The sequence below is a fragment of the Mobula birostris genome, chromosome 7 (genome assembly GCF_030028105.1).
Source record: "Mobula birostris isolate sMobBir1 chromosome 7, sMobBir1.hap1, whole genome shotgun sequence".
Classification (NCBI taxonomy): Eukaryota; Metazoa; Chordata; class Chondrichthyes; order Myliobatiformes; family Myliobatidae; genus Mobula; species Mobula birostris.
In genome coordinates this window covers 16,188,321-16,204,856 of record NC_092376.1, presented here as the reverse complement: position 1 = coordinate 16,204,856, position 16,536 = coordinate 16,188,321, and the positions used below count along the sequence as shown (strand labels likewise).

At 42.8% G+C, this 16,536-nt stretch overlaps 1 protein-coding gene across 3 annotated transcripts in view; it reads right to left on the bottom strand.

Moving 5' to 3' along the window:
• dhrsx (dehydrogenase/reductase (SDR family) X-linked) overlaps positions 1–16,536 on the bottom strand; it is a 365,248-nt gene that overhangs the window by 322,776 nt on the left and 25,936 nt on the right. The gene's annotated exons all lie outside the window — the stretch shown is intronic.

The window sequence follows — 16,536 nt, the reverse complement described above, 5'->3', positions numbered from 1 at the left end:
ATACTAGTAGTCCAAACATTACATATGTGGCTTCCTGTACAATCCCACTGGAAGCCATGCAATCGAAGCAAGAGGCCTTCAAAATGGCCAGTTGATTTTTATACTGTTGTGTCAGTATTATCGCATGTAAACTTCTGGCACAACACATGAACACACACAATAGCTGTCTCAAGAGACCAACATCAGAACATCATTCAAGAGTGTGAACCCTTGCAAGGCGTCAGACACTAATAGTGTACCAGGTAGGGCACTGAAAACCTGTGCCTACCAACTGGCAGGAGAGTTCGAGGACATCCTTGATCTATCACTGCTGCACTCAGAGGCTCTCACCTGCTTCAAAAGGGTGACAATCATACCAGTGCCCAAGAAAAGCAAGCTGAGCTGCCTCAATGACTATCGCCCAGGTACACTCATATCTATTGTGACGAAGCGCTTTGAGAGGTTGGTCATGGCTAGAATCAACTCCTGCCTACGTAAGGACATGGACCCGCTGTAATTTGCCTATCTGCGTAATATGTCTAGAGCGGATGCAATCTGACTAACTCTCCACTTGGCTTTGGATCAGACAATGGCATTACCTACATCAGGCTGCTGTGTATTCATTACAAGCTCAGCATTCAACACCATTGACACCGATCAACAAGCTCCAAAACCTGGGCCTCTGTACTGGATCCTTGACTCCCTCTTCGGGAGACCACAGTCAGTGCAGTGCAGATGGCTTCCTGAAGGGAGAAACTTGCCTGACAAGTCTATAGGAAATTTTTGAGAATAGGCAGGTAAGGCAAAGGGGAGCCAGTGGATGTTGCTTACTTGGATTTTCAGAAGGTCTTAGGCAGGGTGCTTCACACAAGGCTGCTTAACAAATAAGAGTCCACAGTATTACGAGAAAGATACTAGCTTGGATGGAAGTTTAGCTGACTGGCAGGAGGTAAAAAGTAGGCATAAAAGGGGCCACTGGTGACCAGTGGTGTTGCTGAGGAGTCAGTGTTGGGACCGCTTCTTCTCATGTCATATGTCAATGATTTCAATTAATGACCTTGCGACTATGTTTCTGGACAATACAAAAATATTGTATTCATTGGGCAGATTAGGAGAATCGGCAAAAAAAGTGGCAGAATACACTTCAGGGAAGTGTAACATCATGCACTATGGTAGAAGGAACAAAGGTGCAGACAATTTTCTAAACGGGGAGAAAATTCAAAAACAGAGGTTCAAAAGAAAAGGACTTAGGATTCCTTGTGCAGAATTACCTAAAGGTTAACTTTCATGTTGAGACAGTGGTGAGGGAGGCAAATGCAATGCCAGCATTCATTTTGAGAGGACCCGAATATAAGAACAAGGATGTAATGCTGAGGCTTTATCAGACATTGTTCAGACTGCACTTGCAGCATTGTGAGCAGTTTTGGGTGCCTTATCTAAGAAGAGATGTGCTAGCGTTGGAGAGGGCCAGCAGAGGTTGACAAAAATGATTCTGGGAATGAAAGGGTTAACATACGAGGTGGTGTTTGACGGTTCTGGGACTGTACTCACTGGAGCTTAGAAGAATAGGAGGGAGAATCTCGTTGAAACCTATCAAATATTGAAAGGCCTAGAAGGCGTGGATGTGGAGAGGATGTTTCCTACAGTGGAGAAGTCTACGACCAGAGGACACAGCCTCAGAATAGAGACATCCATTTAGAACAGAAGTGAGCAGGAATTTCTTTAGCCGGAGGTTGATGAATCTGTGGAATTCATTAGCACGGACAACTGTGGAGACAAAGTCATTGAGTATATGTAAAACAGAGGTTGATGGATTCTTGATTAGTCAGGGCATCAAAGGTTATGGGGAAAAGGCAGGAGAAAAGAGTTGAGAGGGATAATACATCAGCAATGATAAAATGGCAGCGCAGACTCACTGAGACAAATGGCCTAATTCTGCTCCTAAGCCTTACGGTCTTGTGATCAGAAATAACATCACCTCCTCGCTGAGGATCAACACTGGCACACCTCAAGGATGCGTGCTTAATCCACAGCTCTACTCTCTCTACACCCATGACTGTGAGGCCAACAGGAGTGACATAGATCAAATGGTTGAGTGCTCTCTCAACAACAGCCTTGCAACAAGACCTGAGAATTGGTTGAGGACTTCAGGAAGGAGACAATGGGGCTTCTCACAGGTTGGTGCCGCTTATTTAAAAGGAGAGCTCCGCGGGCATTCAGGTTCATTCTGAAGACCCAATTAGTGACAGGAGCAGGCCACAGCAACTAGGTTTCTCACAGCTTGCTTAAAAGTAGGGAAGGGACAAGCAGGTCAGCCATTGTTGGGAGTAGGCCAGTGCTGAGAGTAGGAGTGTCAGGCTTCGGCTCTGGGTAAGCTTCCGTTACGGTTCCCTTTTATTTCTTTTACTGTACCTAGTGTAGTAAATGGCTGTTGTGTTCTTCGTGCTGGATGTTGGAGTCCTGGGAGACCCAGAGTGTCCCAGGGAACTACATCTGCGTGAAGTGCATCCAGATGCATCACCTTGACGACCGTTTTAGGGATCTGGAGCAGCAGCTGGATGACGTTCGGCTTGCACGGGAGAGTGAGGAGATAAATCGATCAGAGTTACAGGGAAGTAGTCACCCCAAAGTTGCAGGAGGCGAGTAGCTGGGTGACTGTCAGGAGAAATGGAAATGTGAATAGGCAGTTAGCACAGAGCTCCCCTGTGGCCATCTCCCTCAATAATAACTATACCGTTTTGGATACTGTTGTGGGGGATGAACTTCCAGGGGAATGCCACGGAGACTGGGTTACCGGCACTAAGGTGGTGCAGAAAAGAAAGAGGGAGAAGAGGGGAGCAGTAGTGATAGGGGGCTTGATAGTGAGGGGAACAGACAGGAGATGCTGTGGACGTGAACGGAACACCCGGATGGTATGTTGCCTCCCTGTTGCCAGGGTCAGCGACTTCTCAGATTGCATCCACAACATTTTGGAGAGGGAGGGGGAACAGCAAGATGTCTTGGTACATATTGGTACCAATGGCATAGGAAAGAAAAGCAAAGAGCTCCTGAAATGAGAATTTAGAGAGCTAGGTAGAAAGCTGAGAAGCAGGACTTCCTAGGTAGTAATTTCTGGATTGCTGCCTGTGCCATGTGCCAGTGAGGGTAGAAACAGGGTGATTTGGTAAATTAATGTGTCGCTGAGAAGCTGGTGCAGGGGGCAGAGCTTCAGATTCTTGGATCATTGGGATATCTTCTGGGAGAGACTGTTCGAAAGTGACAGTTTACACCTGAACCCAAGAGAAACCAATATTCTCACGGGCAGGTTTGTTAGAGCTGTTGGGAAGCTAATTCCCAACTAATCCCTCTCCTGTCTTCTCCTATCATTTTGGATCTCCCCCTCCCACTTTCAAATCTCTTACTAGCTCTTCCTTCAGTTAGTCCTGATGAAGGGTCTCGGCCCGAAACGTCGACTGTACCTCTTCCTAGAGATGCTGCCTGGCCTGCTGCGTTCACCAGCAACTTTGATGTGTGTTGCTTGAATTTCCAGCATCTGCAGAATTCCTCATGGGAAGCTAATTTGGCGGGGGTGGGGGAGGGGGAACCATAGTGAAGAGATTCAGGATAGGACAGATGGTAAAAAAGCAAAGATAGCATGCAGTCAGACTGTCAGGAAGGGCAGGCAGATGATATGACATAATTGCAGCCAGCGGGACGTGTGTCAGTGCATTAGGGATGTAGAATCAAAAAAGGTAGCAAATATAGTATTCAAAGTGTCATATTTCAATGCATGGAATATAAGAAATAAGGTGGATGATCTTGTTGCACTATTATAGATTGTCAGGTATGGTGTTCTGGCCATCACTAAATCATGGCAGAGAGGGTGGCGTGTCTCTTCTGGTAAAGTATGGCATAAAATCAGTAGAAAGATGTAACATAGGATCAGAAGTTGTTGAATCCTTGTGGATTGAGTTAAGAAACTGCAAAGGTAACAGGACCCTGATGGCAGGTATGTACAGGCCTCCCAACAGTAGCTAGGATGTGCACCACAGATTACAACAGGAAATAGAAAACACGTGTCAAAAGGGCAATGTTACGATAGTCATGGGCGATTTCAACATGCAGGTTTATTGGGAAAATCAGGTAGGAAATGGACATCAAGAGAGAATTTGTTGAATGCCTACCAGATAGCTTTTTAGAGCAGTTTGTCTTTTAGCCTACTAGGGGATCAGCTATACTGGATTGGGTGTTATATAATGAACCGGAGGTGATTAGGGAGCTTAAGGTAAAAGAACTCTTAGGAGACAGTGATCACAATATGATTGACTTCAACTCGAAATTTGATAGGGAGAAAGTAGTCTGGAGTAGCAGTATTTCAGTGGGGTAAAGGAAATTACAGTGGTATGAGAAGTTGGCCAAGGTAAATTGGAAGGAGATGCTGGCAGGGATGACAGCTGAGCAGCAATTTGAGAGTTTTTGGGAAAAATGAGGAAGGTGCAGAATGGATGTATTCCAAAAACAAACAAATAGTCAAATAGTAAAATAGTACAACCGTGGCTGACAAGGGCAAATAAAGGGCATAAAACAAAGCGAACATTAGTGGGAAGACAGAGGATTGGGAAGTTTTTAAAACCCTACAGAGAGGAAATAAAAGAATCATTAGAAGGGAAAAGATGAAATATGAAAGCAAGCTAGCAAACAAGATCAAAGCCGATAATAAAAGCTTTTTCAAGTATGTAATGTGACGAAAAACCAAGTTATCAGAAGATTGATGCAAATGAGAGAGATAAGTGAGACAATGGAGAAACATTCAAAATGTTAATGAGAGAGGAGAGAGAGAGATAACGGAAAGAGACACCAGTCCGAGTATTGACAGACCAATTGCTTTGAACCTGAACTGTTTGAAGTTTGATGGACAGGCGATACCCCAGCAGGAGGATAAAAAGAACAGGTTCGCTAAGGCACGACAGACACCACGAGATCACGAGATAACGAGACCCTGGAAAAGTGGTGTGCCCCCACAAGTTGGTGGGAGTTTGGAGGTCTGATCGCGGGAACCGACCATAGACGCACAGGGTGAAAAGGTACGATCAGCGGGAACCTGGTGTGTGTGTCCGCCCTTGCCTGGGTGCCGGGTTCACCGCGGAAGAACGGTCGTGTCCAGAACAGAGGGGTCACAGTCGGTGACCACAGAAGACATTAAAAGGGTTCACCCGAAAGCTAACTGCGAAGAACAAAGGTCTGTCTGAATCAGATTTGCATATTATCTCACTCTCTCCCCCAACGGCACAACAGCGATTACTGCGAACTGTTCTAAGCTGAACTGAACTCTGCGTCACTTGAGACTGATCATTTTACCCCTAGACTGCGATAGAGCTTGTTTGATTCCTATTACCCTAGTTCTGTGTACATGTGTGTTTTATCATTGCTAATCTGTTGCATTCATATCCTTACGATTAGAGTACTGTGTTACTTATTTTTTTAATAAAACTTTCTTAGTTCCAGTAATCCAGACTCCAACTAAGTGGTCCATTTCTGTTGGTTTGGCAACCCAGTTACGGGGTATGTAACAGTAAAAAATAAAAGAGAGATGAGAGAGGATATAGGACCACTAGAAAATAAGACCGGAGAAATAATAACAGGAGACAAGGAGATAGCAGATGAACTAAATAAGTATTTTGCATCAGTCTTCACCGTGGAGGACACCAGCAGTATGCCAGAGGCTGAGGAGTGTGAGGGAAGAATAGTGAGTGCAGCCACTGTTACAAGGGAGAAGGTGCTCAAAAGGCTGAAAGATCCAAGGGTACGCAAGTCACGTGGACCAGATGAACTGAACCCTAGGGTTCTGAAAAAGGCAGTAGCAGAGATTGTGGAGGCATTAGCAATGATCTTCCAAAAATCATTGGATTCTGGAATGGTGCCACAGGACTGGAAAATTGCAAATGTCACTCCACTATTTAAAAAAGGAGGAAAGCAGCAGGGCAGAAATTATAGACCAGTTAGCCTGACCTCGGTGGTTGGGAAGATGGTGGAGTCAATTGTTAAGGATGAGGTGATGGAGTACTTGGTGACATAAGACAAGACAGGACAAAGTCAGCATGGGAAAGAAAAGTCTTGCTTGACGAACCTGTTGGAATTCTTTGAGATTACACATTGGATAGATAAAGGGCATGCAGTAGAAGTTGTACATTTGGACTTTCAGAAGGCCTTTGACATGGCACCACACATGAGACTGCTTACCAAGTTAAGAACCCATGGTATTACAAGAAAAATACTGGCATGATTACAGCATTGCTGATTAGTAGCAGGCAGCAAGTGGGAATAAAAGGATCCTTGTCTGGTTGGCTGCCAGTGACTAGTGGTGTTCCACAGGGGTCAGTGTTGGGACTGCTCATTTTATGCTGTATATCAATGATTTAGATGATGGAATAGATGGCTTTGTTGCCAAGTTTTCAGATGATACGAAGATTAGTGGAGGGGCAGGTAGTGTTGATGAAACAGGTAGGATGCAGGACTTAGACAGATTAGGAGAATGGGAAGAAAGGGGCACATGAAATACAATGTTAGAAAATGCATGGTCATGCACTTTAGTAGTAGAAATAGATGTGCAGATTATTTTCGAAATGGGGAGAAAATCCAAAATTCTGGGATGCAAAGTGACTTGGGAGTCCTTGTGCAGAACATCCTAAAGGTTAACTTTCAGGTAAAGTTGGCGGTAAGGAAGGCAAATGCAATGTTAGCATTCATTTCAAGAGATTTCACTGGTGAGGCCTCATCTTGAGTATTGTGAACAGTTTTGGGCTCCTCAGAAAAGATGTGCTGGCATTGGTGAGGGTTCAGAGGAGGTTGACAAGGATGATTCCAGGAATGAAAAGGTTGTCATACGAGGAACGTTTGATAGCTCTGTGAGCTTAAGGTAAAAGCTGGAATTTAGAAGGATGAGGAGAGTTCTCATTGAAATCTTTCGAATGTTGAAAGGCCTAGACAGAGTAGATGTGGAAAGGATGTTTCCCATGGTTGAGGAGTCCAGGACAAGAGAGCACAGCCTCAGGTTGGGGGGGGGGGGCGTCCATTTTAGACAGAGATGTGGAGTCATTTCTTCAGCCAGAGAGTGGTGAAATTGTGGGTTTTATTACCACAGACAGCTGTGGAGATCAGGTCGTTGAGTGTATTTAAGGCAGAGCTTGACAGGTTCTTGACTGGACACGGTATCAAAGGTTACGGGGAGAAGGTCAGGGAGTGGGGCTGAGGAAGGGAAAAAAGGATTAGCCATGATTGAATGGCAAAGCAGAATCAATAAGCCAAATGGCCTAATTCTGCTCCTGTGTCTTATAAGCCAAGAGAGCATATACCACTCCTCATCAAGGCATCAGCAGTGTGAAGGGTGAGCAGCTTCAAGTTCCTGAGTGTCAATATCTCTGAAATTCCAACTTGGGCCTAACATATTGATGCAATTACAAAGAAGGCACAGCAACAGCTATATTTCTTGAGGAGTTTGAGGAGATTTGGTAAGTCACCAAAGACTCACAAATTTCTAGATGTACCATAGAGAGCATTCTAACTAGTTGCATCATTGTCTGGGGGACCACTGCACAGGATCAGAAAATGGTGCAGAAAGTTGCCATCTCAGCCAGCTCCATCATGAGCTCAGCTTCCCCAGCATTGAGGACATCTTCAAAAGGCAATGCCTCAAAAAGTCAGCATCCATCATTAAGGAAAGCCGTCACCTAGGGCATGACTTCTCATTGCTACCATCGGCGGGGGGGGGGGGGAGGTACAGGAGGCTGAAGACACACATTCAATGTTTTAGGAACAGCTTGAGATTTTTGAATGGACAATTAATCCATGCACACTACCTCACTATTTTGCGTTTCTTTTTTGTTCTCTTTTTGCACTCCTTAAAGGGATCCGTTAGTCTTGCGAGACCATGGATCTGCGCCTGGAAAGTCACTCTTCAGGGCGCAGGCCTCGGCAAGGTTGTATGGAAGACCAGCAGTTGCCTATGCTGCAAGTCTCCCCTCTCCACAACACCGATGTTGTCCAAGGAAAGGGCAAAGGGCCAATACAGCTTGGCACCAGTGTCGTCGCAGAGCACTGTGTGGCTAAGTGCCTTGCTCGAGGACACAACACGCTGCCTCAGCTGGGGCTCGAACTCACGACCTTCAGGTCGCAAGTCGAATGCCTTAACCACTTGGCCACGTGCCCACACTTTTGTACTCCTTAATACATTTAATATAAATATATATATTTCTGATTGTAATTTTCAGTTCTTTATCGAATAAACAGATCACCGATGCTCACAATGAACTCCAGGTCTCATCAAAGCTTTAGTTCAAACAAGGACCAAAGAGAAGCTGCAAGCAATATACCTTGAATTCAAGGCTGCTTTTAGTTTGGTATGAAGAAGATCCAGTTGAACTAAAGTCAAAAAGGAATTAAAATTTTCTTGAGCCAAGGTATAGCTGGCATAAATCAAGATCTCTGTGGAAACTGAAGCCTAATCCGCTGTTGCAGTTTACCGACCATGGACACAATCTTACTGGCTCTCAGAGAACTACACACAAAATGCTGGAGGAACTCAGTGGGTCAGGCAGTATCCATGGGGAGGAATAAACAATTGGCATTTTGGGTCAAGACCCTTCACCAGGACTGTGTTTATGAATTACTGGCCCTCCAATCAACTTTGGAAAACCTAGACAACAGCACATATAGGTCAGATTGATTGCAGTTAAGCCTTCAATACCATCATCCCCTCACTACTGATCAACAAGTTTCAAAACCTGGGCCTCTGTACCTCCCTCTGCAACTGGATGCTTCACTTCCTCATCATAAGACCACAGTCAGTGCAGATTGGCAATAACATCAACATGCTTACAATCAATACAGACTGTCCTCAAGCATATGTACTTGGCCCAAAGCTCCACTCTCACTACACTCATGAGACAGCTCAAACACCTTATATAAATTCACCAATGACTTTACTGTTATTGGCAGGATAGAGGGATTGAGCTGGCTGAGTGGTGTCATAAGAACAATCTCACACTCAAAGTCACTCAATGATTCAGGAATAGCTTCTTCCCCTCTGCCATCAGAATTTTGAATGGACACTGAACCCATCAACATTACTAAAAGAAAAAAGTAGTGAGGTACTACATATTTACAGTACTTACAAATTTCAGACATAATCCAGCATTGTTAAACCTGATTCTATTCATTAAGACCAAGATTGCTTGTGAAAGGGGAAGTCAGAATACACAGCAATTCTCAGAGTTCAGTGATGTAAAGTGCAAGCATCTTCAATTTCTTGGGCATCAACATGAGAATCTACCTTGAGCTTAACATATTGATGCAATCGTGAAGAACATACCCAGATGGCTCTACTTCACTGGGGGTTTGAGATTTGGTAAATCAGAATAAGGTTTAACATCACCAGCATATGTCATGAAATTTGTTAACTGTGCGGCAGCAGTACAATGCAATACATTATAATATACAGTACCAATAAAAAGTATTCTCTTGCTTGAAAGATTTCATGTTTTATTGATTTACAACATTGAATCACAGTGGATTTAATTTGGCTTTTTTGACACTGTAAAAGGACTTTTGTGTCTAAGTGAAAACAGATTTGTCTATATTTTATTATAATTATTAAACACAATATAATAATTACATAATTACTCACTCCCTTCAAGTCAGTATTTAGTAGATACACCTTTGACAGCAATTACAGCCTTGAGTCTGTGTGGATAGGTCTCTATCAGCTTTGCACATCTGGACACTGCAATCTTTCCCCATTCTTCTTTACAAAACTGCTCAAGCTCTGTCAGATTGTATGGGGATCGTGAGTGAACAGCCTTTTTCAAGTCCAGCTGAAAATTCTCAATTGAATTAAGTCTGTGCTCTGACTTGGCCACTCCAGGACATTAACATTGTTGTTTTTAAGTCCTTCCTGTGTAACTTTAGCTTTATGCTTGGGGTCATTGTCTTGCTGGAAAACAAATCTACTCCCAAGTCGCAGTTCTCTTGCAAACTGCATCAGGTTTTCCTCCAGGATTTTCCTGTATTTTGTTGCATTCATTTTACTCTCTACCTTCACAAGTCTTCCAGGGCCTGCTGCAGCGAAGCATCCCCACAGCACGATGCAACCACCACCATGCTTCACAGTACAGACAGTGTGTTTTTGACAATTGGCTTAGCCAATGTTAGTGTTTAGTTTGATAGCCAAAAAGTTCAATATTGATTTCATCAGACCATAGGATTTTCTTCCAGCTGACTTCAGTCTCCTACATGCCTTCTGGCAAACTCTAGCCAAGATTTTATGTGAGTTTTTTTCAACCGTGGCTTTCTCTTTGCCACTCTCCCATAAAGCTGCAACTGGTGAAGCACTCAGGGAACAGTTGTTGTATGTGCAGTCTCTCCCATTTCAGCCGCTGAAGCTTTTAACTCCTCCAGAGTTATCATGGCTCTCTTGGTGGCCTCCCTCACGAGTCCCCTTCTTGCATAGTCACTCAGTTTTTGAAGCTGGCCTGCTCTAAGCAGTTTTACAGCTGTGCCATATTCTTTCCACTTCTTGACTGATGAAACTGTAATTCAGGGGATATTCAGTAACTTGGAAAATTTCTAGTATCCATCTCCTGACTTGTGCTTTTCAATAACCTTTTCGCAGAATTGCTTAAGAATGTTCTTTTGCCTTCATAGTGTAGTTTTTGCCAGAAACTGACTCACCAGCAGTTGGACCTTCCAGATACAGCTGTATTTTTACTACAATCAATTGAAACACCTTGACTGCACACAGGTGATCACTATTTACCTAATTATGTGATTTCTAAAACTAATTGGCAGCACCAGTGATGACTTGGCTTGTCATATTAATAGGGGTGAATACTTATGCAATCAATTATTTAGCGTTTTATATTTATAATTAATTTAGATCACTGTAGAGATTATTTTCACTTTGACACGAAAGTGACTTTTTCTGTTGATCAGCGTCAAGCCAATTTAAATCAACCGTGATTCGATGTTGTAAAACAATACAACATGAAAACTTCCAAAGAAATAGTGAATTCTTTTTATAGGCACTGTATTAAAAAATTGAATTACTGTGAGAATAGATATATATGTACGCTAATTTAAATAAGTAATGCAGAAACAGAAATAAAAACGTAGTGAGGTAACGCTCATGGTTTCAATGTCCATTCAGACACCAGATGGCAGAGGTAAAGAAGCAGTTCCTGAATCACTGAGTGTGTGCCTTCAGGCTTCTGTACCTCTTTCCTGATGGTAACAGTGAGAAGAAGACACATCCTGGGTGATGGGAGCCCTTAATAATGGACGCCGCCTTTTTGAGGCACTGCTCCTTTAAGATGTCTTGGATGCAATAGAAGCTAGTGCCCATGATAGAACAGACTAATTCTACAATTCTCTGCAGCTTACTATGATCCTGTGCAGTAGCAACACCACCCCCCCATACCAGATGGTGATGCAGCTAGTCAGAATACATCTGTAGAAATTTGAACGTTTTTAGCCGACATTCCAAATCTTCTCAAATCACCAAAGACTTGCAAAATTCTACATTTGCTTGGCGGAGAGTATTGTGACTGGTTGCATCACTACCTGGTATGGAAGCTCCAATGCACAGGATCACTAGAGACTGCAGAGGGTTGTAGACCAGGTCAGCAGCACCACAGGCACAACCCTCTCTGCCATCAAGAACGCGCCTGAGGAAGGAAGCATCTATCACCAAGGACCCTCACCATCCAGGTCATGCCCTCTTTATGTGACTACCATCCAGGAGATAGTACAGGATCATGAAGACCCACACACAATGTTTTAGAAACAGCTTTGTCCTCTCTGCCATCAGATTTTTGAATGGCTCATGTTGTTATTCAACTTTTGCATCATTTATTTTTGTACCATACAGTAATATTGATGTCTTCTAGTTCGGTACTATTGCCACAAAACAACAAATTTCACAAAAAATAATTAACCGGGTTCTCATTTGTGCAGGAAGCCCTCAGCATGAATTCCTTGGCTCAACTGTTTCAATTGCTTAATTGACAATCTTTCACCTTGTCAAGGCCCAATTCATCAAAGAGAAAATGTTTACATATCTAGAGTAACAAGAACTGGATGACTCAAGGCTTAAGCTAGAAGGTGTCAAGTAAAATTCTCACCACTCTAATGCCAGACAATACCCATTTCCAGCAGTATTCAGCTTAACACGCCATGATGGTTATTTCCATTCATAACCTCCAGCACCCAGGGCATGCCCTTTTCTCAGAGTTACCATCAGTTAGAGAAGGCGGGGGAGTGGGACTAAATGGGAGAATGGACCAGCTCATGATAAAATGGCAGAGCAGACTCAATGGGCCAAATGGCCGACTTCTGCTCCTTTGTCTTATAGTCTTAAGTACAGGAGCCTGAGGCTCACACTCGGTGATTCAGGAACAGCTTCTTCCCCTCTGCCATGCAATTCCTAAATGGACACCGAGCCCGTGAACTCACTTTTTAAATACATATTACTTCTGCTTTTGCATGATTTTTAACCTATTCAATATGCGCATACTGTAATTAATTTTTTTTTCTTCTCCTATATTATGTATTGTATTGAACTGCTGCTGCTAAGTTAACAAATTTCATGACACATGACGGTGATAGTAAACCTGATTCTGATTAAATACACATTTGTCCTATGAAGAGCATTTGATGGCTCTGGGCCTGTATTCACTAGAATTCAAAAGAATGGGGGTGACCTCATTGAAACCGATCGAACAGTGAAAGGCTTTGATGGAGTGGATATGGGGAAGATGTTTCCTATGGTGGGTGGGGTCTAAGACCAGTGGACACAGTCTCAAAATGGAGGGACATCCTTTTAGAATGGAGGAGTAATTTTTTTTTATAGCCAGAGTGGTGAATCTATGGAATTCTTTGCCACAAGCAGCTGTGGAGGACAAGTTTTTATGTATACTTACGGTAGTGGTTGATAGATTCTTGATTGATCAATTTTTGATTGATCAGGGATACGGGGAGAAGGCAGGATATTGGGCCTGAGAAGAAAATTCTGGATCAGCCTTGATGCATTGGTGGGGAAGACTCGATGTGCCGAATGGCCTAATTCTGCTCCTATATCTTATGGTCTTACTTGGTCCAGCTACATTAAATGCCAGACGATGCTTTCTCTCTCATGAATGGTTCAGTTCCCAAATGCCCAGTCACCTATCACGTAGAGTGAAATAACTCGCTTATAATTCTGTGCAACACAATTTGTAGCCAACATAGTATGTGCCAATGTATTCATCACTGACCTAAACACCACATCCTAGATTGCACACTGTCAGTCCAGTGTTTGTCATCTACAGAAAGCTCACTGCAGCAATTCAGCCACGCTTCCCCAGCACAATTAGCCTGCAATCACTCAGTAGGAGAGAAATAAGTGATGCATTGGAATAATACCAGTTCCCAAGTCATAATCCAAATCATACTTCATCCTGATATGGATGTTTCTTTTTGCCATTATCTCCCCCTCAATCAGAGTTAACATTTTGGAACTCCTTACATAATAGCACTCAGCGGTATATGCTTAGCCCACTGCTCTACTCTCTCTATACCCATGACTGTGTGGCTAGGCATAACTCAAATACCATCCATAAATTTGCTGATGACGCAACCATTGTTGGTAGAACCTCAGATGGAGACGAGGCATACAGGACTGAGATATACCAACTTGTGGAGTGGTGTCACAGCAACAACCTTGCACTCAACATCAGTAAGATGAAAGAGCTGACTGTGGACTTCAGGAAGACGAAGGAACACATACCAATCACAGAGGGATCAGAAGTAGAGAGAGAGAGCAGCTTAAAGCTCCTGGGTGCCAAGATCTCTGAGGCCCTAACCTGGTCCCAACATATCGATGCAGCTATAAAGAAAGCAAGACAGAGACTATACTTGTTTCGGAGTTTGAAGAAATTTGGTATGTCAACAAATACACTCAAAAACTTCTATACCATGGAGAGTATTCTGACAGGCTACATCACTGTCTGGTATGGGGGGGGAGGGGCCACTGCACAGGACTGAAAGAAGTTGCAGAAGGTTGTAAATCTATTCAGCTCCATCTTGAGCACTAGCCTACCAAGTACCCAGGACATCTTTAGGGAGCGGTGTCTCAGAAAGGCAGCATCCATTATTAAGGACCTCCAGCACCCAGGACATACCCTCTTCTCACTGTTACCATCAGGTAGGAGGTACAGAAGCCTGAAGGCACACACTCAGCAATTCAAGAACAGCTTCTTCCCCTCTCCCATCCGATTCCTAAATGGACATTGAACCCTTGGACACTACCTCACTTTTTTATATATATTATTTCTGTCTTTTGCACGATTTTTAATCTATTCAATGTATGTATACTGTAATTGATTTATTTATTTATTATTATTTTTCTTCTATATTATATATTGCATTGAACTGCTGCTGTTAACAAAATTCACGACACATGCCAGTGGTAATAAACAGGATTCTGATAAATCCAAATCGACACACACAAAATGCTGGAGGAACTCAGCAGGGTAGGCAACATCTACGGAAATTAATAAACCCTTGATGTCCTGGCCCGAGACCTTTCTTCAAGACCAACATAGCATCATTTTCACCATAAACTACTACAACTCAAAGATCTACAATCTATCTTCAGGAAAAAAAAATGGACACTACTACATGTAAACCAACTCCCATAATATTTTTAAATTCAAAAGACCAACTTAAGTACATGCATACCTACAGACTGCAAAACTAGTTTCTTCCCTCTCTCTGGTTTTAGTAACCATTCTTTCTTACAATTTTGTGTGCTTTGATGCTATTTGTTGGAATACTGTGGAGATTATGTTTAACAATACAGTAATTTTTGTGTATTATTGAGGATGTCATGCTGAAGCTTTATAGAGCATTGGTCAGACCCCATTTGGAGTATTGTGAGCAGTTCTGAGTCCCTTATCTAAGGAAGGATGTGCTGGGACTGGAAAGGGTCCAGAGGTTCACAAGAATAATCCTGGGAATGAAAGGGTTCACATACGAGGAGCATTTGATAGCTCAGGCCCTGTATTCGCTGGAGTTTAGAAGAATGAAAGGGGAATCTCATTGAAACCTATCAAATATTGAAAGGCCTAAATAGACTGGACGTGAAGCTTAGGTGATACAGCCTTAGAATACAAGGACATTCCTTTAAAACAGAGGAGGAGGAATTTCTTTATCAAGATGGTGGTGAATCTATGAAATTCACTGCCACCGATGGCTATGGAGCTAAGTCATTTTAAAGCAGAGGTTGATAGATTTTTGATTAGTAAGGACAGCAAAGGTTACAGGGAAAAGGCAAGAGAATGGGGTTGAGATATAACTCAGTCATGATAGAATGTCGGAGCAGCCACAATGGACTGAATGGCCAATTCTGCTCCTATATCATGATCTTATTGGCAAAATTAACTCACAGATATTGTTAATCAAGAACCTATTCATGACATGGGAATGGTCAGAACTCAAGTCTAGTCACCTCTCACACCTATGGCTATAAGAAGCTCCCACAAAAAAAGCACAATTTACAGAATGAATGGAAGTTAATCTGTACATGGATCTAGAGGCAAATAATTAGATCACAGTGAAGAAGCAAATTTTTTCTCCCCTCATTAAGAGGGGCAACATCAAATGTAGCACTTGCAAACACATTAACGCCGTCTCCAAGTATCAAACCAACTTAGTAGTTTGCTGCTTGTATGTAGTTTCAATCATTTACACTTGAGGACCATCAAATGGTCCAATCTTCACTGAATTTTCAGTTGGGAATTATTTCTACCATTAGCCAATAAATCAAAACTCAAATCCACATACTGTTATACTTAATGAATTTGAAAAAGACACTAAACAACTCAATATCAATGTATGCTACACTCAGTGCCCACTTTATTAAGTACCTTCTATACCTAAAAAAGTGATCACTGAGTTTACGCTGGTGGTCTTCTGTAGGTCATCCACTTTAAGGCTTGACATGTTGTGTGTTCAGAGATGCTCCCCTGCACACCACTGTTATAACACATGGTTATTTGGGTTACTGTTGCCTTCCTGTCAGACTGAACCTGTCTGGCCATTCTCCTCTGACCTCTCTCATTAACAAGGCATTTTTGCCCACAGAACTACCCCTCACTGAAAGTTTGTTTCTCGCGCCATTCTCTGTAAACTCCTGCAACTGTTGTGCATGAAAATCCCAGGAGATTAGCAGTTTCTAGATACTCAAACCACCCTGTCTGGCACCAACAATCATTCCACAGTCAAAGTCACTTAGATTACATTTTTTCCCCAATTTTGATGTTTGGTCTGAACAACAGAACCTCTTGACCATGTCTGCATGCTTTTATGCATTGAGCTGCTGCCACATGATTGGCTAATTAGCTATTTGCATAATATGCAGATGTACAGGTGTATTTAATAAAGTAGCCAGTGAATGTAACATGACTATTTAGATGTGACAGAATGAAATTTGCCCAGAGGGGGAATACAGAAGTAATCACACAAGTCAAATGGCTCTAAACAGTAAAC